The sequence below is a fragment of the Solanum stenotomum genome, chromosome 7 (assembly GCF_019186545.1).
Source record: "Solanum stenotomum isolate F172 chromosome 7, ASM1918654v1, whole genome shotgun sequence".
NCBI lineage: Eukaryota > Viridiplantae > Streptophyta > Magnoliopsida > Solanales > Solanaceae > Solanum > Solanum stenotomum.
In genome coordinates this window covers 32,681,203-32,706,385 of record NC_064288.1, presented here as the reverse complement: position 1 = coordinate 32,706,385, position 25,183 = coordinate 32,681,203, and the positions used below count along the sequence as shown (strand labels likewise).

Sequence of the window (25,183 nt, the reverse complement as noted above, 5' to 3'; positions counted from 1 at the left end):
GTATATTTTTAATATAAAACGGAACTATTTCCTACACTTTATAAAATGAAACTATTTCTTACACTTTATAAAGTGTAAGTTTTTCTTACACTTTGTAAAGTGAAACTTTTTTTTACACTTTGTAAAGTGGAACTTTTTCTTACACTTTATAAAGTGGAAGAAAATCTTCCACTTTATAAAAAGTTACTTTACCTTTTCACTTTCTTCTTCTCCCCTTTCACTTTCATGGCTTCCAAACTTACACTTTGAAGATTAATAGTTGATGGTCCAATCCGACAACTGAAGCGGCCCTACACTAAAAAATCAAAATCTTGAAAGATTGGAGTACAACATAACATTCCGACCCTACAAATTATATAAATTAGGTATTTTTTTTCATCTCATACTTTCATTACTTTAAAATGATGTTGTAATTTGTTCAAAATTTCAAAAGTATAATAGATTAGAAATAAGTTGGAACTTAGCTTCATTACCCATTTGCTACAAATTATACTACCAAAAGTATTAGACATTTACGTTTCTAGTCCCCTAAAATAAAAATCTGCTATAGGAACTTTTGTTGATGTACTTCAGGTACAAATATATGTTAACCAGACCAAAATAGATCAAGTTATGGAAAAAGAACTAGGGGGACGGGGAGAGAAAAAACTTATAGACAATAAAAAGAGTAATTTTGCTAAGTGGAGAATATAGTTAAGTAATTACAAACCAATATTGCCAACTTTTGGATCATTATGCAATCATGTAATAAGATTTTCTTATGCTAAGCATAAACTAGAATGGTAAATACCTAAAAATAAGGTGATTAAGCGGAACTAATAAATTCGAGATTGGTATACAATTGAGAATACTTAAAGCAAATACACAATGACTTAAGCAAGGGAATACTCACCCATAAACCATAACAGGTTTAAGATTTTGTCCTAATTTGGCAACATGAGGTTCAAAGCAGTCCTGCATAGAAAGACATATGAGAATTAAGATTGGACAAGAACCTTGAATTAGGAAAAATTTAACACATTATACAAGGATAAGCTTTAGATATTCAGCTAATGAGAACAAAGGGATATGTTTTATATATTCAACTGATGAATGAATTTCTTAGAATGTGATTTTATACAAAAACAACAAGAGTAATGGAATGACAATTGAGGTCTAGGGAGGGTAGAATGTACGTAGATATTACACTTACCTCATGGAGTTAGAATGTGATTTTATAGTATATTTAAAATTGAATTATAATAGAAACTTTAGATATCAAGAGTTGTGGAATGAAAAAGAGGGAAGATGGAATATAAGTATTTTATACAAGAGCATTCACACCAATACAAAAATATAAAGTAAAAACTTGGTCAGTTGTGCATTCATCATAAAGACTTAGTTAAGACCATACCTCCAAATGCCACATTAGTAGTAGGAAACGTCAAAAGTGGAGGAAGCTTCAAAATCAAAATCACATTCAAAAAAGAAATATAAAAAAATATGAGATGGAAATAAAAATTGTCTATGTCACTACACCAAAAGAGACCTTTAGCGGCAATTGATTTTCCTTTTAGCGGCAATATTTAATGCCACAAATACATTTACCGGTATTTGATTAAATGCCATTGGATCCAATGTCGCTAAAGCCTTTAGTGGCATTTATGTCGAGTGCCGGTAAAGACCCTTATTATTGCCGCTAAAAGTAATTACTTTTAGAGGCATTTATTTAGCGGCCTTTACTATTGCCATTAAAGCCACCTTAGAAACAAGCATATTTGTGGCTTTTTCTATTGCCGGCAAAGATAATAATTGTCACTCAATTATTGTAACGCCTTAAAACTGATCATAAATTCACCTAAATTCACATATTTAACCCTCTTTTATAACACCAAAAATAAAATTTACAAGAAAAATAAGTTCGAACGTAATAAAGAAGAATTACCAAACTCAAAACAATGTCATTCACTTAAAATAAGAAAAAACAATCTTAATCCATTCACTTTCTTATCTCGTAGAGGTAAAAGAAACTATGAATTATCAAAATAGAAAAAATATGTTCAACAATGGAAAAAATAAGGCAATTATGCCACTGTTTTTTTCCCTGATGCAAAATGTTGCAGCTTTTTGGATCAGTGTGTCATTCCTTCCTTGAAAGATCTCACCATTTGAATAAGTATACCACTGTACACATATAGCGGCATATAGTTAGATGGAAAAAAATTGATATGACAATTACATATCTTACTCACTAAGACTAGGTGACTAAAATTTGAAGAAATAAAGAAGAAAATGACAATCCACTACTGGATTATGAAGCAGCTCCAAGGAGAAAACAAGATCAATAGTGGATAAATCAATTCAGCAAGATAAATAACGAGCTTGCTAATAACATCATCGACTTCACAGTAAAATGCTAGAATGAGGATCCAAATGAACTCCCAGATATGAAGGAAGTTTTTGCCAACTTGTCCAATTTGGCTGGAACAACAGTGTCAAATAAATCAATTATGCAAGAACAATAAGGAAGACCTACCATCTTGTCCAAATATAGTAACTCAAACATGTAAAGCTCCATGTATAAGCAGAATATCAACATTTTGTATTTTGTAAAAGCAGAATATCAGCATGAGTATCAACATGGGTATGCTATAAATGTATGCAATTTCATCTTCCTAATTATTCTACTACTATTGGACTAGTCACCTAGTGTTACCTAGAAGGACTACAATGCAACATACCTAAGGCAATAACTTCAAAATTCAACGAGGAAATAGATTTGGAGAAAGACATACCTGACATAATCCCAATGTTCTTCCTCCCAGAAACATGGCCTATAACAGATGCAGAAAGAAGAGAGGTTTTCAGTATATCTGTGATAGTGTTAAAGAAGGGAGATTTCCGCAGCTCACTACAATAGTATCAAAAGCAACTTTAAGATAACACATTAAAACAATCACGGAAATAAATAACGTAAGCTTGAGACAAGTGCCAGGGTACTCTCTTTCAGTGTCAGGGTACTGTGCAATCTCTTTCAGTGCCAGGGTACTCTGCAATCTGCAAAATGTGCCGGGGTACAACAAAAAATGTGTCAAGTCGAATGAATATATGTACACATGGTTAAGCTAGTGAAGTTGAGTAATTTTTCTAATTTTTAGAAATTGAGGGTTTAAATCATATTCAAACAAAATATATTCAAATTCTAAATATTCTTTGTAAAAACAATCACGAAAATAAATATCTTAAGCTTGAGACGAGTAGTTATAGATATAGTGTTTAAGCTTAACAAACTCTCTTTCAGTGCCAGGGTACTCTGCAATATGCAGGGTACCCTTCTCAAGAATCTCAACAGTAAAAACGGTAGCTTCTCTGATAGGCTCACTTCAGCATAGCAAGTACAATAATACATGAAAGTTGTAACCATATATGTAGCGAAGTCCCCTCCATTGTTGTCGCATTGGATTATGGTCTAGTACCCGAAAATAGGCTCCCCTCTCAATACCACGACACGATAGACACAATTCTTTGGATCAACAACCAAGTGTTGGATCGCGTTAATGGCAAAAAATGGCTAAAGGAATATGGAGATTTCTCAAGGTGTTACCTCTATGGTGTTAGTTGTGGTGGTAACATTGCTTTTAATTCCGCACTTAAACTACTCAATTAAAAATTAGAGCCATTGCGTATCAATAGGGCCATATTGAACCAACCTTTATTTGGTGGGAAAATGAGGACAAAATCAGAAATGAGATTAGCTACAGATCCATTTTTTCCCTTGCCAGTAATTGATGTGTTATGGGATTTTGCATTGCCAAAAGGGACAGATAGGGATATGTTCTTTCCTATAGGCAGGTAATGGTGTTTTAAGATTAATCATTAGAAGCCATTTTCTGTAAAGGAGTGATCTTATTTTGTTTTTCGTTAACATATTTGCTCCGAACTATTTTGTACTGTATAGAAGCCTACAAATATATATTTGGACTTTAAGAGCTATATTGCTTGTTGTTCATCAAAGTATTATTATAGCACTTGGATTACATGGTATGTTGAAAGGTTTCATCGATTTATTTGGTTTTTCTAAGCCCCTACATAGACAAATAGACTTGCATCAATTAGCTGCCTATTCCTATTTGTTTTGACAGGGATTTGCGCCATCAAATACTCCACCTTCCTATCCCAGGAACCAAGCTCGAATGTCTTAAAGGGCATTACTTGGTCGGTATGAGTTGAATACTGTAACACTAAGGTCTCCAATTCGATATGTTAAGGTACTCTATTGAATTTTTTTTCAAACTCCCTTGATTAGTAAGTGAGCTTTCATCAATAGATATAGGTCATTTTCATGGTGGTGAAATAGATAAAAGTTGTTGAGTGATGAGTTATTGTGTGATATTTGTAATGATTCAGTTGTTTAGTTTTGGTAGTGATCTGAAAAATAGAACTACCTAGAGCAAACTAATCATTAAAAGACTGAAAAACTAGCTATACACGGAAGATAGTTCACAATTTAATTTGTCAAGATATAATTATATTAAACGAATTAATAGAATTTTTCTTACAGAATATAATGGAGCGTGTTGTGAATCCTGGACCGACTGATCGTACACTTCTTCTCTCTCAGCATGAGCATAAATCAGAATTGTTATGGAAAGGTGAGATATCATTTAGTAGCCTTATGAGGATGGTGCGCATGAATGATGCTTGGAATTTATTTCGTTTGCATCGACCTCATGGACGTGTTGAGGAGATCTTACGTAGGTCAGGACTGTATGATGTAGTTTGTGTGGGTAGGATGCAGTATGACCGTGCCCTTGTTGCAACTATGGTTGAGCGTTGGAGGCCAGAGACCATTGCTTCCACTTACCTTTTGGTGAGGTCACGATTACATTACAGGATGTTCAGGTCTTGTTTGGTTTGCGCATCGATGGTGATGCTGTGTACATGCAGGATGCTGCACGGAGGATTTGTACATGGCGTACTTTATTAGAGACACTCACAGGATGCGCCATAGCACCTGCTGATATGGATGGTGCGAGCCAGGTGAGGATACATAGCATTACCGGCTACTTGCGAGATCAGTTGCAAGTAGATCCGATAGGAGATGCTACTCCAGTGGAGCGAGTTGAGAAAATTTCTAGACTTTACATGCTTGTTATATTGGAGGGGATCTTATTTCCGAACACGTCGGGAAACCTTATTAGCTTACAATACTTGGCGTTCCTAGATCCCATCCACGACGTAGGTAAGTATAGTTGGGGCAGTGCAGTGTTGGCCTACTTGTACCGTGCACTTTGTCGGGCATCTATCGGTAATGCAGTTGACATTTGCGGATTTATTCCTCTCCTTCAGGTAACTTTACTAAAGTTTTAAAATACATTCAAATACAAAGAATCTTTTAACATTACATTGTACAAGAATATTTTTTCTATATTCAATTTTTAAAAATATTTAAATTACATACAAATAAGTTCTAAAATTATTAAAAATAGATATATGTAATTGTTAATTTTTTTTGTTAATGATGATAGTTTAATTATTTTGTTTGTCACATTAAGGTTTGGTGTTGGGAAAGGATCTTGCCTGTACAACCATCAGCTCCTCTGCCGCATGATGGGGACGTATTACTTCCATATGCTAGGCGATAGACGCGTGGAATTGATAGGGATACTGAGTCACATCATGTTCTTATCCCGATTATAGATCAGCTAATGAGGATCCCATTGTGACACAGGTTTATGTTATTTATTTATTTTAAAATATTTACATTAGTTATTAATGCTTTGATTTTGTATTAAATTAACTCTTAATTATTTTTTAGATTCATACTATGGGGCCTTCATCTACCGTGGATTCTAGCCCCACGACGATCATAGAGGATATCGTTCCGACAGTTAATGAGGATCCCATTGTGACACAGGTTTATGTTATTTATTTCTTTTAAAATACTTACATTAGTTATTAATGCTTTGATTTTATATTAAATTAACTCTTAATTATTTTTTAGATTCATAATACGGGGCCTTCATCTACTGTGGATTCTAGCTCCATGACGATCATAGAGGATATCGTTCCGACAGTTAATGAGGATCCCGATGTGACACAGGTTTATGTTATTTATTTCTTTTAAAATATTTACATTAGTTATTAATGCTTTGATTTTATATAGAAAACGTAGTAGTAAAGACATACTTTGACATTATCAGCTTTAGGATAAATGTATCAATGCTTGGAGCAGTTAGAGATAATATTTCTGTCAGTTGGGTTTAATTTTGCATTTCTCAGTTCTTTTGGTTGTCATGATGTTTGTATCTGTTCAAAATTTTAACCAATCACTCCAAACTGCATGCCTTGGTGGAAACAGGTTATGCTAAATGTAAAGAAACTTAGGTTGGTTTGGCTTTTTGTCTTAATAATGAAGTCTTGGTTTTGATTCTATGATCCAAAATAAAGAATGGAGCATACAAATATATAGTGTTGGTGTGCTTGGATTTATTGTTGTATTGCTAGATCTCTTTAAAGATGGATCTCTTTATTTTTGTCAATTAATTTTCAATTTCTACTATCTAACTTTCTATTTGCAGACCACTTTGTCACCACTCTTGTCTCCAGATGTTACTTTCATTATGCTAGTGGATGATATGCCTCAAACACCCGGAAGAAAAAAAGTTGTTAAAAGAATTGTAAAGAATGTGAACATAAAGGATCTTCCGGCCAAACAGAGGAAGAGGGACAATGAAGATGAGGATGGATATACGGGACTTAGACCGCGCGATGTTCTATGGATTTCAAGAAAGGGTTGTGGAACATAATATTATTATTTTTGTGTATGTATCTTTTTTGTGAGGGTGTATAGTATTATTATTTTAATTATATATAGTTATTATTTTTGCGTATGTATCTTTTTTTGAGGGTGTATAGTATTATTATTTTAATTATATATAGTTATTATTTTGTGTATGTATTTTTTTTAAAAAAAAGTGAATGAAAAAAATTGAAAATATAAACATGACTAGAGAATGATAAAAAATACGATTAAAAAGTTGCATAGAAATTGATAGAAGAATAAATTAACAAAGTTAAACATCTTTCTTTAGCTACTACCACCATATGAGGCGTTTCGAGCTCGTGAAGGACAGTTGCGCCTATCATGGCCTAATTGTTTGCATGTTGAGCACTTGCGAGTGAGTGTACTTGCGGGAACATCCATTTCATTATGTATACGGGTGATTTTATTTACGCCTACTTTTCATAAATATTTTTTATTTGCTATCATAAGAAAAGGGCTATCAGGCCAATACTTTTCACCGCCGAGTGGATTGAATTGTCCAGAGTAGACTTTTTTGTAGCTACGCATGCTGAATTCTGGTGCCATATGCTCCCATGCTTGATACCCAATTTGGTCAAATCCCTTTATTGCATGAGAACACGGAATGTGGTATGATTGCCATTTACCACATTGACATTTTCCTTGTGATGCATTTACAATGTGCTTATTACCACCACGGCCATGATGCATATGTATCTACACCTCAAATATGTTTTCCCTTTGTTGGTGATAGTTGATAAGTGTGTGACGTTGTGACTTTTTTCGATTATCCTCAAAAATCTTAAATGGTTTAGGCATCCATTGTTGCTTTTGTTGTACTAGCTGATTGACAAATTTTGATCTTGTAAAAAATCGATTCACAATCTGATTGTAAGTGAGTCTTACCATTGCAGTAACTGGCAGACCCCTGGCTGACTTAAGAAGACCATTGAATGACTCAGAACTATTTGTTGTCAGCATTCCCTATCTCCTACCTCCATCCCTGTGCAATGTCCATTTGCCAAGATCGTTCTTCATTAACCACACATACGCTTCCGGGTTAATCTCCTTGATCATCTCCATTTTTCAAATTTTTTTTCTCCTGACAGTGATTTGCAGCTGCCCATAAAAGGTTGTTCAAAGTAACATTTTTGAATTTTTTTTGAAAATTGGCCTTCAAATGTCTTAAACAAAAACGATGGAACCCAAATGGGGCCTGCCAATTGGGAGAATTATACACGGATGAGAGTATTCCGTGATGCCTATCTGAAATCAATGCTACATCTCTACGACCCTTGACAACGTGTGAAACGACCCCAAAAATGCCCGAAAATGTGCTTCGGAAACACCTATAATTGTAATTTCCATATATCTCAAAATCCGTGCATGATTTCGGAAATTCGACTTCATATTCTTATTCAGGGGGTAAAATTGAGTGGGAAATGGGTCTAACCCGAATTTTAGAGCAACCGTATCAAAATTCGAAAATCGCAAAAAATGCGATTTTGAGGGTCAACTTTAAAGGGGCATATCTCTCAGCACACAAGGAACTGGAAGGAGCTCAAACTATCAAAATTAAAGCTCTGTGAGTTAGCTTTCCAACGCAATTTGTTTCACCTCATTCCGAGTTAGGATGAAGGAGTTATGACCATTTTCGTAAAACCTGTCCGGCAGAAAATGCAAATTCCAGTAGCCGAAAACACTGTTCACCCGCCTCAATTTTTTTTCTAAGTGTTGGGACGTTTTTTTATAAAAAGGGGACATATCCATACTTAGTCATTTAACTTCAAAACATCCAAAAACTCTCTCTAAACCCTCTCCAAAAATTCCACCAAGATCATCAACCAAATTCAAGGATCCCAAGCTTTAATTCCGGATTCAAGATTCAATCTCAAGCAATTCTCCATTCCAATCTTCATCAAGAATTCTCCAAAGTTGAGGTATGTGGGTTGATTGTGGAAACCTTCCTTTCCACAAGTCCAACCATTTATCCTCTATTTTACTTCAAGTTTATGGGTCCTTATGATCATTTATGAACTCTTGAATTATGGAATTATTACTACACATCCTATTATGGTCTATTTTTGTATATTATCATGAAATGGAATGATTATATGATGTTTATGGTTTTCATGCCTCCATGATCAAATTATGAAGGTTGTTATATATGTATATATATATGTATGTTGTTGGTGGGCTGTTTTATATGGATTTTGAAATTGGTTGGACTTAGTACTCTTGAAACACATGATTTTATTTACATGAACAAGTAGCCCACCATATGTTTGATAAAATGCCATTTATAGAATTCTTATGAAATGGAAGGTCCAATGTACGTCCTATGAGTCGGATGATTATATAAGTATTGAAATGATGATGAAATGGATACATGTATATGATTTTCTCTATATAGTGTGTGAGTCGACCAAGCCTAGCTCGGGGGGTTGTAGGCCCGGGTAACCGTATCAAGGGGTTGGTACCTTGGTTGCCTAGTACGGGGGGTAGTAGGCCCGTATAACCGTATCGAGGGGTTTGTACCTTGGTTGCCTAGTACGGGGGGTAGTAGGCCCGTATAACCATATCGAGGGGTTTGTACCTTGGTCCCTAGCTCGGGGGGTGGTAGGCCCGGGTAACCACATTGAGGGGTTTGTACCTCTTTCGCCTCTCCAAGGGGGTGGTAGGCCTTGGAAATACTATATTGATGGTCACTCACTACACATATACTATGCCCTACTAAATATGATTTTTATATAAGCATCATTATACATATCATCTCATTAATATGCTATCTATCGGGTACGATTATGCATTTTGCCTATGATGTCCATCCCTTGTTGCATTGCATTGCATCCCACATACTTAGTACATTCAAACGTACTAACGCATACTCTATGCCTACATGATGTCACCATGTAGGGACCGGAGCACCGCTTGACCATCCTCCTCCGCGTGGCTAATACGATTTCCTATCAAGGTTATTGGTGAGTCCTCCATTCCGGGGACGTTGCTCATGATCTTTTGCTATGTATAAGACTTTTCTTTTTAGTTATGTTTTGACTATGAGGGTGAGCCCGGTAGTTTGTCTTGGCCCCCGCTAAGTACTCATGTTTAGAGGTGGTGTTGGACAAGTTGTGTATTATGCTTGAGCTTGACTCATCTATGGTATTTATGTACCATTTCTTCTTTTTTTCTCTTGCTCCCTTAGTCCCGATTTCCCCCTTTGATTATGCTTATTGCTTATGGTCATTTTAATTGCTTCCGCGACCAAGGATGTGTAATGATACGCTATGAGGCTTGTTTGGGGTTCCTTCGGGTTCCCCATTCGCCGGTCACGTCTAGGCCCTAGGCTTGGGTCGTGACAACGTGCAAGTGCAAATGATCCAAAAATATACTCCATGTCTCCATGCTCTCATTCGCAACTATTGCAAATGCCAAAGGTAATATTGACCCGTTACCATCCGTTGCAATCGCAATCAACAACTTGATATCATATTTTCCATAGACATGTGTTCCGTCGATCGATATAACAAGATGAAAAAACACAAACCCATCAATGCATGGTTTAAAAGTCCAGAACACATAGTTGAATACATCTTCAATGTCATCGACACACCGCTTTGTTTTCCATTCAACTATTGTTCCGGGATTGAAGTGTTTCAAAGCTTCCATGAACCTCGGCAACTCGGCAAAAGAACCCTCCCAAGTACCATAGACTTTTTCAAAAGCACGCTTGAGACCAAGATAGGCTTTTCTTTTGCTTATCGAAATGCCATATGCTTTAAGAACGGCTGTTTGACAGTCTTTGATGGGAAACCTGAAAAGTAAAAATAATATTTATTATCAAATAAAAAATGAATATTTTCTTATTAAAGAAAAATCATCTAAGAATAAAATAGTACCTTGGCGTTTTTTCTATATCAACACGGAGGACGTTAGCAATCATCTCAACATCCAAGTTGAAATGTCCATCGCGGCACGTACCCATATCACATGTATGTTCTTTAATGTATCTTCCAACTTTCCACATGTTAGTATGTTTATCATTAAAAGAAGTTAGCCTAAATCGACATCCTTGTTCTACACGCCTGCAAACAAGTCGCCATGATTTCTTTGTCGATTTAATAACAAAGTACTCCCTCGCTATCTTTAAATGTAGAAGCTTAACTGCTCTCTGCAACTGCTTCTTTGAATTGAATAACATGCCTTTTTCAATATAAATAGCACCATTCATGAAATCTTCCGGTTCACACCACGTACGTTGTGATGAATATTCATCATGTGTATCGCCGAAAATATTTGGACCATCTGGGAGATGATCAAGATAAGGAATTTCGTGATTACGAAACAGACTCATGGACATTGGTCCTGGCGACTGACTGGGCATTAAAAAATCATCATCACTAGATGATGCCTCAAATGGAACATTATCTCCTGATTCCTCGGCATTAGGCAAATCATCACTATCACTAGCTGAAGGTGTGCCGTAATTTGGAAGGTCACGATCATCGATATTCACGAGATCAATGGGATCATCTTATGTGATATTTTCCCTATATATGTAAAAAAGTATAAATATTTATCTCATGCAATTAACTTACTTAAATAAAAAATCAAGTGTTGGACATACCAATAATCATCTGCATCTAAAGTAGACTAGACATGAAAATTTGAGGATGTCCCAACATTTTCCGTCATTTCAAAGTGTGAGGACTGACCAAAATAATTATCTAGTCCATAACTTGGAGCAATATTCCTATCTTGTTGAGGTAAACCGCTACAAAATATATAATAATAATAATAATAATAATAATAATTATAATAATAATAATAACAACAACAATATTAAATCATATAAACTAATAAATAATTGACAAAATCAACAAATAATAATCGAAATATAATTATTGAGCATTACCAGTCACTTTCATTGATAGTTTCGTTCAAATCAAAATCATATCGATCGATAAGAATATTTTGATAATGAGTCATGTTAGGAAAATCAGTAGATTGAGTTATCGGAAATCCATCAACGCTATTACGATTTTCTAATTGGGGATGTTCATCGACCGATAAAGGAGAACGTTGTTGACTAGTCTTAGGCTCCTTCCTAACATAGATTTCAAGTATTGTTAACTTGATTTGATCTATGTAGTCATCTGGAACCCTCAAAAAGTCGGTCAACGATTCGTCATTATAGATAATCCACTCTCCAAAATTTACTTGTCCTTGTGATAAAAATGAAGTAGGGTATTTTCCGACTATAATCAAATTATAAACAGTACGGTTTATACCCATTCTTTTATAAATTGATGAAAGAAATTTATGATATCAGACATTAATTGAATATTTAGCATTGTGTTTGGGAGGACAATTATAATAAACGGTATTTCCGTCATGTATAATTTCGCCATCCCAATAAATCGAAACTCTAACTTTTGGTTTAGAAGACATTTTTTTTTTGAGATTGAAATGAACAAATATAGAAGAAAAGATGTTGTAGGTGCTATCAAATAGTTGAACGGATCCTTAAATAGAGATTGGAGGATTTTCCAGAATAAAAAAATAAAAATACATAGTGTAATAATTTTTTTCTTTTTGTATTATATGTCAAATCAATATAATTGTATGACAAATACTGCAGAAACGTGATCCTCTTTGTAAAGTGGAATTTTTTCTTCCACTTTGTAAAGTGTAAGATTTTCTTCCACTTTATAAAGTGTTAGAAAAAGTTCCACTTTACAAAGTGTAAGAAAAAATTACACTTTATAAAGTGTAAGAAATAGTTCTATTTTATAAAGTGTAGGAAATAGTTCCGTTATATATTAAAATATACACGTTTTGAGACTAACGGAAAACGTTTAGAATATTAGATAAAGTGAAATTTTTTCTTCCACTAAGCCTATTTTAGTTACTTACTAAAGTAGTGGCTTATTTTGGTCACTTTTATGTTTTTGTGGCTTATTTAGGTTCCAGCTCCTCTTTCTTGGGACTTTTTAAGTGCAACTCTTTTTAACTACTGCTATCCAAATAATATATATATATATATATATAAATTGTTACCTACCTAAATACTACATTGAGAAAAGACATAAAGTTACCATTGAAGTTGTTTCGAATTTTCAAAAAGACACATTAACTTTGTTGGTGTCCTATTACCCCACGAAACAATCTAAATCCACAATAAATATACCCTTTTGACTAATTTTAACACCACTCATGTTGTCACGAAATTCGGGCGCGGGAAGGACTGTTCATACAACTTTAGACCTACGTAAAATTGTCATTTGGCACTCCCAATTTGACTTATTTTGAAAAAAATATAAAATCCATGTATTAAAACTTTTTAAAGCTATATTAGAAATAGTTTTTAATTTTCAAATCTTTTTTCTCATCTTCCCTACCATCATTAGCTTATCCATATTTCTTGAGCATCTATGTCTTGCTTCATTTTTTTTTAAAAACTAATGTTATTGTGTTCATTCATATTCTATTTTAAAAAAAAAAAACAAATTTATTTAGTGATTTTATTCCTCCTACAAATCAGGTTTGGGATTTGGGAATAGTGAAGCTATGAAAAACTCGATTTGGGAGTAAGAAGTTGGAGAAGGAGGTGATTTAAATGTCAGATTTTGACTTGGTGATATTTTAAGTATTTAGATTTTGATTATTTGACGATATTTATTTTCATAAATAAATTAATTGGTGGTAATTTGACAAATAATTGATAATGCTGCCGAAAAATTTCGTCCCACCACAGCGGGTTTGGCGATTGTTCTTCGTGATGAAAGGAATGGCAGAAGCTAAGAACAGAGATTGAGGTGAAGAAGAAAGAGAAACAAAAAAAAAAAGGAAAAAGAAAAAGAAAAGCAAAGAAATCTAATAAAAATAATTAAAAATTACTTTTAACACGTGTCATGTGACTATTAGTACGTGACTTACAAATATTTTTGTATAAGTGGTACTGGGTGAAAAATGGGGTATACATACTATTGTGAAGTTGTTCAATGGGGTAATAGGACACCCGCAAAATTAAGGTGTCTTTTTGAAAATTCGAAACAACTTCAATGGTGATTTTATGTTTTTTTCTCTTTTTCTACTGTGAATTCACACCCCTTAAATAAATACATTTTAATTCACACCGCTTGAATACACAAATTACTTATTCATCCTAACTTCATCTTTTAACACTCAATAAAATGACACTTGAAGTTGTCTTGAATTTTCAAAAAGGCACCTAAAGTTTGCAGGCGTCCTATTACCCCATGGAACTATTTCAAATCACAATAAATAAACATTTTTGACTCATTTTCACAATAGCTGTGTTCTCACATTTGATAGGCGCGTGGAGGAGTAAAAATACAGCCCCAAACCAGTGTAATAATGCCATGTGGCATTGACAATTTGAATTTTCTTCTTTATTAAAAGACCCACTGACTTCACGTATCAGGAAACTACTTCCAGTTCAAGTGCCAACGATCGCGAGTAGTAATATAACCCAACCAAGAGTTGAGATCGTTCCCACAGGGAGCGGTTAGTAGTCGAGAATCAAATAGAAAAGTAAAATTATGTTCTAATCAATCATATCTATAAATATTAACTAATAAAAGCATACTAAATCTAAAAGTGACACGAATGTCAATTATCAAAGGGGTTTTTTGTATTCACCTAATAAACAAAAACAACAAAAATATAAAGATGCAAAATAGGGAGACGGGATTCTTGGGTTGTGATAGGAATATGGGATAAAATGAATAATTGGGTAAATGCTATTGATAGTAAATCGCTGAATATTTGTAACTAAGCTAGACTTTAGTGGGGGTAAATTTTCTCTCAAACAATTTACCCCGAATCAACTTGGTTTCTCTCGAACACCGAGTTGCAGCATTTAAGCACAACCTTCGCCTTAGCGCATTCACTCTCTCGAGCTGAATGTGTGGGAGAAGGCCTAGGATTCACTCTCTCAAGCTGAACCCACGACGACCCAATAACCATCGGCTATCGATTTAGTAGTCTTGGTTTTAAAACCTCTCTCTCGAGCAAGCCAAAAACACGAAGATTAAATCGTATTTGCAACTATAATTCCATTAAGTTCAAACACAACTACTAAACGAAATCACATTTAAACAACAAATAAACTATCAATGAGCAATACCTAAAAGGAAATTTAACCCATATTCACAAAATCGCACCCCAAGAATTAGGGTTTTAGCTAGACATGAAAAAGAGATAGAAATCGATACCAAAAAGTGTTTCCATCAAGTGGGTACGATAATTAATGTCTGTAAACACGTCAAGGATGAAGATTCTTCAAGACCCACTTACAATTTCTTGGAGACGAAAACCTTCAAAACCTTCAAGCTCAAGAACAATGTCTCCCAAAAACTCTAAGAACTAGAACTGAAATATTCTAAGTCTCCACTAAAAAATACAATAATAATTCGCTTTCTAGATTTCTAGATACTAAGCTAAAGATTTAAATGGGTATTTCTAGTTTTCGAAAATTTATGTTGCGAAGGACCATTCGGCGCAGTTAGTCGGGATCGCCGATATACTCGGCGATCCGCCCTTTGATTCGATTCATCGCCTTTTAAAAGCTTTTGTCTTCAGCATCTTCGCGTTTTGAATCATTGTGCGATAAAGTACAGCTTCACAGAACTGCTCGGCGACGCGCCGACTGCTTTTTTTCACCACCGACTTGATCTTTTCCTTCAGGGATCAGCACACGTGAACATTAGGCGAGACTAAGGCCATTCGGCGGCTCGCCTAATGCATGAGACGATCGTCAGACCTTCTTTTCTTCATCTTTCCAGCCGTCTTGTTCCTTTTTGCCAAGTAGTGTCCATGCTCTGCCTCAAATTCCAAATACCTGAAACTCAAGACTTTTCAGCAGTTATTGAGACAAAATATGCATTTGAGGACACTAAATCTATCAAAATAAAGCCCTAAATGAGTCCAAAATGTGGACTCATCACCCACCTTCTCCAAAACCTCCATTGATAGATGTTGAAGATCTTTCTATCGACAAAAAAAATAATAATTCCCCATCCTTAATGAAATTATTTTCTTGCTTCAATTTCTTCCTTTTATTTTCTTTAAAAGTTATGAAATCAACAAATTTATAAATGTCACGACCCAACCTACCGAGCCGTGCGGGCATCCACTCTAACACCTAAGTAGGAGAACCTCATATCCCAATAGTGGAAACGTGCAAAAAATTAACAAAAAAGAAATTAAATATACCAATCTGGTTTTATAAATAAAGACTTATTAACACAAATTTGGGTTAAAACTTGCAAAGTAATTAACAGCCCCAAGGATCTAGTCTAAACATGTACAAGAGCTACTAAGAGTACAAACGGAACATAATAAATAAAAGACACAGCTCCCACCATACGGAAGGAAAGATAGAAGTTGATGGAGAATTTTGTCATCTTCACTTAATGAAACATCACCAACCTGCATCCAGACTATGTCGAAAAGGCATAGCAAGAGTAGTATCTGTACAAAACCACACGTACTGGTAGGCATAATCGGTCAACCCGACGCCCACCGCATAACATAAGAAATCAACTAATCGGAATATGCCATAGACCACTCGCTTCTCCACATTTACCCTCACTTGGATACCTCAGAAATTACACTAGTACCTCTAACTACTAACTACTCCTCATTCAACCCACTCACTAGTTTCTTGATCATAGCCTAGCCATTCTAACACATAGAAGAGACCATAAATATAACTACAAGCATTCCGACTAACCACCCACTGCATACCATTACTTCCGCTTTTATATTACCCCGTCTTCGTCACGTAGTACATTATATCAAGCTTGCTAACTACTAACCATAAGCCCCTTTTTTCCAAGGTGAAATCCACCTAATTATTTACATCACGTACACTACCCCCACTTCTAACCCTTGCATCGTACGGACAACCCTCGTACCTCATCATTATCACTCTTGAACCCTTGGCCATTCCAATTTTATTCAACAATGAGATAATTATCGGATTAAATCAACATAGTAGAGCAAACATAAGTAGGTCTTTATAATCAGTTACAATTTCCGGGGAAACAACATCAACTATCACTTACAAATAAAACACAACTTCACCATTACAAGATATACAACTAGATCAAATCATTGATCCTCTTATGGAACCCAAACCCAAACTGTTAGCATACCGGAACGTGGTACCTGATCCAATGTTTATGTCGGAACTTGGCAATCGATCCCATAGTTATGTCAGAACATGGCAACCGATCCAAGTTAGTGTGTCGGAACGCAACACCCGATCCATTCAACAGGCCACAATCACAAGTATATTCTCATAATCATACAATCAAGTCATGATTCATGAAATTCATCATTCATCTATCTCATTTACAACTAGTGTGATCAATAATACAACATTCACAGACATACACGTATTATAATGAAGTAAGAACAAACATATATCACACAATCATGAAATCACAACGATCACCTACAAAGAATTCATCAACATATATCACTAAGATAATAACTCGATCATACTTAGCCGTAATTCATCATCTAAGGCTTTTTCCTATGATTTTATTCATATTTTGTTCGGTGCACGAAGGCCTATGCATATATCTTACCATTGATTTACATTATATTACGCAGTGAACACAAATTTATAACTACTCAATTAATAAAACCTAGCCTACCTAGGTGCTAAGCAACTGCACGGAGTTTTGACTTTGATTCTTGTTTCTAGACTTCGTGACGGTGATCTTGACCAGAAATCCGCCATCCATTGACCTCCTTACGCTAGAAATCTCCTTCTCCTTCCTTCCCAGGCTTAGAGAAGCTTTTTGGGGGTTTCTAGGGTGTTTTACGACTAATTTAGGTATTTTTAAAAAAAGAGAAAATAAGATTTTACGTTATTTACATTTTGTCTCGAATATCCCGCTCTAGCGCCAACTTACCCCATCGTGGCGCCGCTGCCCTAGGGGCAATAGCCTGCCCTGGCGGGACAGTGGTCTAGAATTTTTTTGAATTTTTGCTTTTCCTAAATACGACGGTTCGGTTCATTATAATAGATACAAATTTACCCCTCGTTCGTCCCCAAATGACTAGTTCACGGACGTCACACACTCTCTATTCAGAACACTTCTAACTACCGATTTGGTCCATTACGAAAACCATGACAGATGGTGAATCTTTCAGCCGGAACACAAAAAATGCTATACTCAAAGGGGGTTGGTTAGGTATTTAAGGCAACACACGAAGAAACGAACATGTTTAATTTACACAGCCTGGCCAGTCAGTAGGGCAGCCCTTCCGTTGAGGCGGGGTCACTGTGGCGAGGATCTCTCGCTGAAGCGGGAGATCAGGAAACAATACATAGGGGAAAAAACATCATTTTCCCCCATTGTTCCAAATTCTCTCCCAAAAATTCCCATAACACTCTCGATTTCTCTCCTCCAAACGTCAAAACTAAGGTAAAATTTGTGCTCTTTACTCTCTTTACTTCATTACTTGATTAACAACTATTGCATGCTGTTGAACAATCGATTAGAAACGGTTTTTGAGGGTCGCTATTTGAAAATGAACATAGGTTGCTAGCTTGATAGAAAAACATAGCATGGGCACTTCCTTTACGTCCCCAACGTCTCTACAATGTTCTGGGCATAAGGATTTCGTAGAAATACGCTTGAATTGGTACCAAAATGGGTGGGGGAAGTTAAAGAGTCTTTTGTAGAAAACTCGGATTTGGGCACTGTTTAGGGTTTTATTTGCTTCTACAATCTCATATTTAGGTTCTAGGGTAGTTAATATACTCTGATCTACTAAAATTCTGTCAAAAATGGGGATTTTGGGATGAAGAGGCACCATGATTGCGCATGCTGTTCGTCCTAGATGAAGCCCGCTCTGGCGACCTTTATCCCATTGTGGCGGCCTCCATCATTCTGCTGTGGCAAGATTTGGGCAGCTGTGTCGGGATATCTGGGACTAGTGGCCTGGCCCCCCTAACTCAGAATTTTCCTTCTACCCTCTTTCCAACCTTAAATTGTGTATTTCTATCGTGTTCTAACGTATATTTTCCATCTCTTGCAGGCTTCTCTAAATGGTTGGTGCTAACGAAGACAATCAACCCTTCATCCGGTTTCCCAATGCTGCCAGTCGGGAGAGGCATCATAATTTCCAAAACAACAAGTTTTGCTGTGAGAGGGGGTTTCGTCTTAGTCAAGTTGGAGGACATAGAGCCTACTTTCTATGCTCGCTTGATGGAGTTTGGGTGGGCTCTACTGACCGAGGCTCCGCTGTCGCACGAGCTGACTGGGTGCAGGAGTTTTATGCTATCCTACCCACCGTTCGCTGGGACGACCCTCACCCCATCATCCACATCCAAGGGGTCGACATCCCCCTAAATGCCATTGCCAATAATGAGACGCTTGAGGTGCCGGAGGTCACAAATGCAGAGTACGAGGCCAAGCTGAGAGAGATGGATTTGGGTTGGCTGAGGGATACCCTGATCGAGCCTTCGTGCCGGGGTTAAGTCTATTGGCCTACTGCTGAGGGGATTAGTATTGCTGATTGGTCACCAGATGCTAAGAGGTGGCTTTACTTGGTCACTAGGATGATTCGCCCGTCGGGCAATCGTACGGACGTGACATTTCCTCGGGCTTTGGTAGTGGCGTGCGCGGTGCAGGGTATAGAGCTGAATGTGGGGGTGCAAATTATCTCGGAGTGGAAGATGTTCTACCAGGGTAACAAGAAGGCTTTCTTCCTACTGAGAATTATCACTGTGTTGTTCAAATAGGCGGGGGTGCCTTTTCTAGATACTGATGAAGTACTTCCTATGGATCCCCATCATCACCCTCTTTTGGTTAGACAGGGCTCTACTTCACGGAGCAAAATGAGGAGGACCAATAGGGCCAGTAGCAGTCATGCGGTTGCGGAGTTGGATGATGAGGGAGGTGACGACATTCGTCCCACCAGGTCACAACACCCACTCTCAGGTGCGCGGGTGGAGGAGGATTTGGCGGCCGTTCGGAGGACATTGGGGCGTTCCTTTGCTGACACTACTACGGTTCTACCCAGCACTACCCTGGAGGTCAAGATGCTCTGTCGAGATTTGCGCCATGAGAGAAGGAAGGGTCTGGAGAGGGACCGTCTGATGGTCCGATCTAGAAGGCAGTGAAGGTCATGTTCACCTGCGTCGCCCCCGGGTAGGAGATTCCCATAGTCGAGAAGGGAGACTTTCAGTATTTCACCTTAATGAAGGAGTCCGTGAGAAGCCTGGTACCCTTAGAGGAGTTAGACTCTGATGATGACACTTCCCAGTCCCTTGATTGTTTCTTCGCCCTTTTTTGGGCTTATATTTTAGAACAAGACTTTGCTTTTATCTTTTCGTCTTTTCTTATGTTTTTAGTAGCATATAGATGCTGTTTTTTTTGCTTTTTTTCGCAGCGACTTATTAATTGCTAAGTTTTTAATCTGTACTTGATTGTTGAACACTGATTGGACTGCAGGGGTTAGTTCGGGTACGATTTGGGGTCTGAATTTGTGACTAGGAAAAACAGGAGAGACAGGGCTGAGATTCTGTGTCACCTTGTCCCTCTCTGGCAGGAGGAATCCCGCCCGAGTGGCCAAAACGGAAACAGGACCCTGCCAACAATTTTTTCTGGGGTTCTTTTCCTTTCTAATTTCCCCAAAGTCCTCCAGCCATGACACAAATATTTTTACATCAACGCAAGACGCATCCAGATTTTTCCTTACAATTCACTTCGTAAATTATCTAGACTCCTGCATCGAACTTGGTTCGGTCCTTCTTTTCACAACAGGGTTCACGATATTCAAGCATTTACAACTTGCCTAATTTAAGCACTCCAACCAACATATTACACATACAAGTTTAGGCACACATTAATTGCAATTAATCATGTCATCATATTCAAGCAATTACAACTTTGCATTCACAGTCAATTCAGATATCGAGGGGTATGCATCCACAATTTCCAAGCAACACTCACAGACAAGTCCAATTATTAGTTAGTTCGCTCCATGGAGGACCATTCCTGATTCTACATGCGTTCATACCACCCCTAGGGCCAGATACTAATTGGAACCTTCTTAGTTCCAATTTGCCTTGATTTTGGCCCCTTCGTCGTGACCAGGACGTCTGGTTCATTTGGTTGAGATACCAATTGGAATCGTGAGATACTAATTGTACTCCACCCATACCACAAGTGACACTTCGCACGAAAAGAGAGAACAAGTGGAACAACTTTCTAAAATGATTCCTAGACCCCTGTAGATTAGATGTGGACGTCAACACCCCAATCTGCAGGAGTCTAGTCCACATTTTGCTCTTGTACTGGGAGACCGGTAACCTGGGCTCTGATACCAATTTGTCACGACCCAACATATCAGGCCGTGTGAGACTCTAACATCTTAGTAGGAGAACCCTTATATCCCAATAGTGGAAACATGCGGAAAATTGACGAAAACGAAATTAAATATACTAATCTGGTTTTATAAATAAGGACTTTTTAAAACAAATTTGGGTTAAGACTTGCAAAGTAATTAACACCCCTAAGGATCTAGTCTAAACAGGTACAAGAGCTACTAAGAGTACAAATGGGACATAATAAATAAAAGACACAGCTCCCACCATGCGGAAGGAAAGATAGAAGCTGATGGAGAATTCCATCGTCTTCACTTAATGAAACATCACCAACCTGCATCTAAACTATGCTGAAAAGGCATTGCAAGAGTAGTATCAGGACAAAACCACACGTACTGGTAGGTATCATCGGTCAACCCGACACCCACCGCATAACATAAGAAATCAACTAATAAGAATATTCCATAGACCACTCGCTTCTCCACCTTTACCCTCACTTGGATACCTCAGAAATTACACTAGTACCTCTTACTGCTAACCACCTCCTCATTCAACCCACTCACTAGTTTCTTGATCATAGCCTAGCCATTTTAACAGATAGAAGAGACCACAAATATAACTACAAGCATTCCAACTAACCACCCACTGCATATATTACTTCCTCTTTTATATTACCCCGCCTTCGTCACGTGGTACATTGTATCAAGCTTGCTAACTACTAACCATGAGCCCCTTTTTCCAAGGTGAAATCCACCTAATTATTTACATCACGTACACTACCCCTACTTCTCACCCTTGCATAGTACATACAACCTTTGTCCCTCATCATTATCACTCTTGAACCCTTGGCCATTCCAGTTTTATTCAACAACGAGATACTTATCAGATTAAATCAACATAGCAGAGCAAACATAAGTAGGTCTTTATAACCAGTTACAATTTCTGGGGAAACAACATCAACTATCACTTACGAATAAAACGCAACTTCACCATTACAAGATATACAACTAGATCAAATCATTGGTACTCTTATGGAACCCAAACCCAAACTGTTAGCATACCGGAACGTGGTACCCGATCCAATATTTATGCCGGAACTTGGTAATCGATCCCATAGTTATGTCAGAACGTGGCAACCGATCCAAGTTAGTATGTCAGAATGCAACACCCGATCCATTCAACAAGCCACAATCACAAGTATATTCTCATAATCATATAATCAAGTCATGATTCATGAAATTCATCATTTATCTATCTTATTTACAACTAGAGTGATCAATAATGCAACATTCTCATACATACACGTATTATAATGAAGCAAGAACAAACATATATCACACAATCATGAAATCACAACGATCACCTACGAAGTATTCATCAATATATATCACTAAGATAATAACTCGATCATAGTTAGCTGTAGTTCATCATCTAAGGCTTTTTCCTATGATTTTAATCATCTTTTGTTTGGTGCACGAAGGCCTACGCATATATCTTACCATTGATTTACATTATATTACGCAGTGAACACAAATTTATAACTACTCAATTAATAAAACCTAGCCTACCTAGGCGCCAAGCTACTGCACGGAGTTTTGACTTTGATTCTTGTTTCTGGACTTCGTGACGGTGATCTTGACTGGAAATTCGCCATCCATCGACCTCCTTACGCTAGAAATCTCCTTCTCTTTCCTTCCTAGGCTTAGAGCAGCTTTTTTGGGGTTTTCTAGGGTGTTTTTATGAATAATTTAGGTATATTAGGAAGAAGGAGGAAATAAGATTTTACGTTATTTACATTCTCTCTCTCATATCCTGTTCTAGCGCCAACTTACCCCACCGTGGCGCCGCCGCCCTAGTGGCATTAGCCCGCCCTGGTGGGACAGTGGTCCAAAAATTTCTTGAATTTTTGCTTTTCCTAAATAACGACGGTTCGGGTCGTTACAGTAATTCTTGAAAGTGCAATTGCAAACAAGTTTCAAAACTAAATCAGGGAAGAAACATTCAAACTCAAATCAGTCCTAAACTAATACTACATACACATGAATTATAGATAACACAAGAAGAAAATAACAACAAATCACTATAAAGATGATTTTACAAAAAATCACTACTATATAAAAAAGAACATTTTTTTAACCAAAATTTGCATTCAAATCAAGAAACAATTAACATGTCAGTCTTCACTTCTTCATTTTGACTCCATAATTGAAGAAATTATCTCCGAAAAACAAATTTATTGTGACTATTGAAATGTTTTAGGGTTTTGATCATCAAAGAGAGAATGGAGTGAAAATCTAAAAGGGGTTCAAGGTTAAATGGAGCGGGTCATGATTAAAATGTGAATGGGTCAAGATTTTATCCATTTTTTACTAAATAGATTGAAAAAAAATATGTAATTATATTATTAAATGGGGTGAGATTCATGCTCAAGCAATGAGAATGCATATTGTGTAAAAAATGTGTATTTATTGCGACTCTGAAATGTTTCATGGGGCAATAGAACACCTGCAAAGTTAATGTGTCATTTTGAAAATTTGGGACAACTTCAGGTGTTACTTTATTTCTTTTCACTGCAAATTATCACAAACTCATATTCCTCACAAAATCAATAATAACTAAAACATGAATACTAATTGATAACACTTAAACTACTAAATTACTATGAAAAATACTTTGAACAATCTAATCAAACACATAGTTTGGAGGATCATTGAATTTGTTTCACTAGTCACAAAGTGCAATCATACACAGATATACACATATAAACATGAACTACACTATATAAAGCCACAGTCTAAACTCGTACATGTTACAGTTGTTCGTTCCAACACTTTTTGGAGAAGAAACCTTCAAAGAATCTTCACACGAATTTTACTAGAATTGGAGAAGGAAAAATGATATGAAGTGTCTGTTCTTTTGAAATTTTAGAGAATGAAAAGATATGTTGGTTTCTCCTATGAGTACCCTTTTATAATTCTAATTCTAAAGTGACATAACTATTCAAATGTGGATATTTATATATATATATATATATATATATATATATACTTTTCACATGGATCCAGGTTGACCAACCTGGCTGACCCGATCCAATTTCCTCTTTTTCCCACTCATATATAGTGGGTCAACTCACATTCCTATTCAGTAACTTTCATACATTATAACTAGACTGTGTAACTAGTGCATACCTTAAGAGCTTCGTTGCTATACATTTGTAGGAATATACAACATCTCGATCAATGCAACTTATAGTAACTTTTAGTTCATCATTATGTACTTGTCTTATATAGACAAACATAAAGGACGTCATTGAACATAATTGATGTGATAATATCCAATGATCTTCCTCATCTCATGAATCTTTTAATCTCAATGTGATATGCTTTTCTGAAATGTTCAGCCAGATCGAATCAAACATGATCTCTTAGCAACATACTAAGATAGCAGACACCAAATTTAATCTCAAGAAACTGATTTTGCCATGAGGGTACAATGTGAAAATAACTTATAATTTTCAGGGCTTCACATGATAGAAAGTAGAGACTAAATTTGTATCGCCATATGGATCTCTATATACATACATGGTTTGAAACATGTACCACAGTACTGACTTCTTTCCCATGTAGCGTATGTCTTTTGTTAATTAAATATTGTGCAAATGACAATTTATACAACCCATGTCTAACTTTGAGTTCACAAATCTACTCATCATTTTATTCTTTAGAACTCACAACTGGCATTAGAAACCGACTAACTTACTTTTATCACATATGATTCAACACAGACTAACAAACGATATTCTGATTATAAACTTTCAGCTCTCTATTATCACCACTTCTGACAATAATTAGTTTATAAATGTCTCATCTCTACTTATCACTTAGACAATAAAGGTGAATGCCTGTGCGAATAGATTAATCTTTTTGTCTGTTTGACATACTTTTTATTCTAAAAAATTTATGTACACTACATTGGAATAAAGATAATATATATATATATATATATATATATATATATATATA

General features: G+C 36.3%; 1 protein-coding gene across 2 annotated transcripts in view; it reads left to right on the top strand.

Annotated features, from left to right (window-relative positions):
- The window catches only part of LOC125870224 (uncharacterized), a 1,100,495-nt gene that overhangs the window by 874,173 nt on the left and 201,139 nt on the right, over positions 1-25,183 (top strand). The window contains exon 1 of one of the 2 annotated variants that reach the window (XM_049550600.1): positions 8,564-8,724. The exons of the other annotated variant lie outside the window; for it this stretch is intronic. The gene's annotated coding sequence lies outside the window, so the exon portion shown is untranslated. Of the gene's footprint in view, positions 1-8,563; positions 8,725-25,183 lie in introns of those variants that run through there. 2 annotated transcript variants of the gene reach the window in all.